Source organism: Bubalus kerabau, chromosome 17, assembly GCF_029407905.1.
Source record: "Bubalus kerabau isolate K-KA32 ecotype Philippines breed swamp buffalo chromosome 17, PCC_UOA_SB_1v2, whole genome shotgun sequence".
NCBI classification, from domain to species: Eukaryota; Metazoa; Chordata; class Mammalia; order Artiodactyla; family Bovidae; genus Bubalus; species Bubalus kerabau.
In genome coordinates, this window is record NC_073640.1 from 20,068,114 (window position 1) to 20,071,796 (window position 3,683).

The following is a 3,683-nucleotide window of genomic DNA, read 5'->3' on the forward strand; positions in this document are numbered from 1 at the left end:
TCAGTTCTCCAAGAAGACACAGCTATCTTCTGGTATATGAATCTAACAACAGATCATTGAAACATGTTAGGCAAAAACTAATAGAATTACAAGGAGCAAAGGATTATCCACTACTATAGTTGGAGACATTATCACTCCCTAAGAGAAATGTGCAGATTCAGCAGGAGGAAAATCAGTAAGGACATAGTTGGACTCAACAGCACCATCAGTCAACTGGATATAATTGACATCTATAGACTAATTCATCCAACAACAGCAGATTTTACATTCTTCTCAAGGTCACATGAAACATTAATCAAGATAGACCACATTCTGGGCCATAAAATACAACTTAACAAATTTAAAGGAGTATAAATCATGCAATGTCTGTTCTCAGACCATAATAGAATTAAACTAGAAATTAATAACAGAAAGATAGTTGGAAAATCCCAAAGTATTTGGAGATTTAACAACACACTTCTAAATAGCACATGGGTCAAAAAGGAAATCTCAAGAGGAATTTTAAAACATTTTGGACTAAATGAAAATGAAACCAGAATTTATCAAAATGTATGGGATGTAGCAAAGGTAGTGGAGAAGGCAATGGCACCCCACTCCAGTACTCTTGCCTGGAAAATCCCATGGATGGAGGAGCCTGGTAGGCTGCAGTCCATGGGGTCGCTAAGAGTCAGACATGACTGAGTGACTTCACTTTCACTTTCCACTTTCATGCATTGGAGAAGGAAATGGCAACCCACTCCAGTGTTCTTGCCTGGAGAATCCCAGGGTTACGGGGGAGCCTGGTGGGCTGCCGTCCTTGGGGTCGCACAGAGTCGGACACGACTGAAGCGACTTAGCAGCAGCAGCCGCAGCAAAGGTAGTATTTAGAGGAAAATTTATAGCATTGAATGTATGTTTTAGAAAAGAATAAAGATTTAAAATCAATAAGATAATCGTCCAACTCTTTGCAACCCTATGGACTGTAGCCCATCAGGCTCCTGTGTCCGTGGGATTCTCCAAAGGCAAGAATACTGAAGTGGGTTGCCATGCCCTCCTCCAGGGGATCTTCTCAACCCAGGGATCGAATCTGCATCTCTTATGTCTCCTGTCTTGGCAGGCAAGTTCTTTATAATTAATGGTCCTTGGGAACCCCCACAAGTCATTATACACTTGTCCAAACCCATGGAATGCCCAACAGCAAGAGTGAACTATGGGTTTGGGGTGATAATTTAGGGTCACTGATTGTAATAAATGTACCTCTCTGGTGGGGGCATAGGTAGGTGTGTAGGGAAAGGGAGTATATGGGAAATCTCGGTGCTTCCTGCTCAATTTTGCCTTGAACATAAGCTGCTCTAAGAAATGAAGTTTATTCATTGATAGAAGAAGGAGGAGGGGTTGGGGAGAGCGAAAAGGTGCAGGAGGAGAGACAGGCAGACTGTCCCATCTCAGGGCACTAGCAGCAGCCACCCCAACTCCCTGGACTATGGGGGCCACCTCATTCATCCAGCCAATGCTGAATGAGACTGAAGTGCCAGCCCTGGGACAGATCAACATGGATCAGCTCCAGTGCGCTGTAGCAGCTCTCAGTCCTGGCTGTACACGCTAGTCGCCTGAAGAGCTTTGAAGCTGCCCAGGCCCAGGCCACACTCCTGAACAATTGGATCAGAATCTCTGGGGGTGGGATCTGAGCATCAGTATTTAAAGTTCCTCAGGTGTAATTGGGCTTCCCTGGTGGCTCAGATGGTAAAGCGTCTGCCTGCAATGCAGGAGACCCGGGTTCAATCCCTGGGTTGGGAAGATCCCCTGGAGAAGGAAATGGCAACCCACTCCAGTATTCTTGCCTGGAAAATTCCATGGACGGAAGAGCCTGGGAGGCTAAAGTCCATGGGGTTGCAAAGAGTTGGACACGACTGAGTGACTTCACTTTCACTTTCAGGTGTAATGACACAAATGAATTTATTTACAGAACACAGACAGGAAACAGGCTTCAAAAACAAACACGGTTACCAAAGGGGAAACATGGGGGTGGGGTGGGGATAAATTTGGAGATTGGGGTTAACATTACACATTACTATATATAAAATGGGGCTTCCCAGGTGGCTAAGTGGTAAAGAATCCACCTGCCAATGCAAGAGATGCAGGAGACTCGGGCTTGACCCCTGGGTCAGGATCTCTCCATTATTTTTGCCCGGAGAATCCCATGGACAGAAGAGCCTAGTGGGCTACAGTACATGGCGTTGCAAAGAGTCAGACATGGTGCATGACTGAGCACGCACTCATGCATATAGAAAATGGATAATCAACAAGGACCTACTGTATAGCACAGGAGCCTCTACTCAATACTCTGTAATAATCTATATAGGAAAAGAATCTCAAAAGGGATATATGTAGATATATAACTGAATCAGTTTGCTCTACACTTGAAACTAACACAACATTGTAAATCGACTATATTCCAATATAAAGTAAAAACTAAATTTAAAAAAAGAGATCAAAAGAAAAGTGATAGGGACCCGGCAGGAGACTGGTTTCCAAATTTGAGGAAGGGAAGTCAGGAACAGAGTTTCGTGATGTGCGGGGAATGAAGTGGGAGTCCGTTCCCTCACCACCCGCCATCCCCGGGGGCAGGAGGGCAGGGCCCAGTAGCAGAGGGAACCAGAGCGCATAGTGGAAAAGTCACCTGGAAGCCAGCAGGGCCCGGTGGCTGCAGATTATCTGGCTGACCGCTCTTCCTGGAGCCCTGTCCTAACCTACAGGGGGCGCTGCTTTCTCCAAAGGAGGCACCTGGCCACCACAATAGCCAAGCTGGGGTGCAGAGGGCTAGGACTCAGCTGAGGCTCAGGGGTGGGTTGAAGTGAGGAAAGGCTGTGCAGAAGAGAGAGAGAAAGAGAGCATGGCCTTTGGGGGTCAGACAGACCTGAATTGAATTCCCATTGTGTCTTCCTGGGAGAAACACTTAACCCCCTGAGCCAGGTGAAACAGAAATTCATAAGACATAAGTGGTCATCACTTTGCTGATCATCAGACACATGAGAGGCACTTGAGACATGAGGGTCTGTTATTTGGTCCCAGGAGAGGGTCTGAGGGTGCTGGCATTGCCTTGAAAGCCAGGAGCACTTCCAAGATCCCCAGTTGGAAAGACACCAGGGCTCCAGGCAGCAGCACTGGGTGGGAGGGTGACTTTTGGTTGAGGGTGGAGTGGGAGTTACCTAGAGGGGCGATCAGTCCATTAAAGGAGAGGTGACAAGGATGAATGAAAGGTCAAGGGGAGAGAGGAGCCTTGGGCTCTAAACTGTTCAGAACTTTGGAGCAGCTCAGGGCTCTGGGAAATCAGTCCTAGCAGTAAGGCTTGGCTAGGAATCCAGAGCAGAACTCCAGCTTAGGGCCCGCCATGCTGAAGACAGACCCGGCCATGGGAGGGTAGCCCCCGGCTCCTGGCTCTGAACTAAGCTCCCCTCCGTCTTAGGCAGGGAAATATTCAAGTGACCTCTGCTGTCAGGCTTCACCCAGCTTCAGGGATGCTGTTAGCCGGCCTGACTCCCACCAGCTTGGAGCCCTGACTCCCCACTCCAGAGCAGCCTGGCTGGATGCAGGTCTTCTGGGATCCCTAGGGACTCCAGGGAAGGCCGCCTTGTCTGGCATCTAGGGAGGTGACTTGCAGGGGCAACCAGGTGGTTGGAAAGAGCATGTTGGATTTTGTTTTG

At 48.0% G+C, this 3,683-nt stretch overlaps 1 non-coding gene across 1 annotated transcript; it reads left to right on the forward strand.

Moving 5' to 3' along the window:
- Positions 1-1,704: 1,704 nt before the first annotated feature.
- Positions 1,705-1,776, forward strand: TRNAC-GCA (transfer RNA cysteine (anticodon GCA)). The gene has a single exon. It is a non-coding gene; the product is annotated as a tRNA-Cys (tRNA).
- Positions 1,777-3,683: the final 1,907 nt, after the last annotated feature.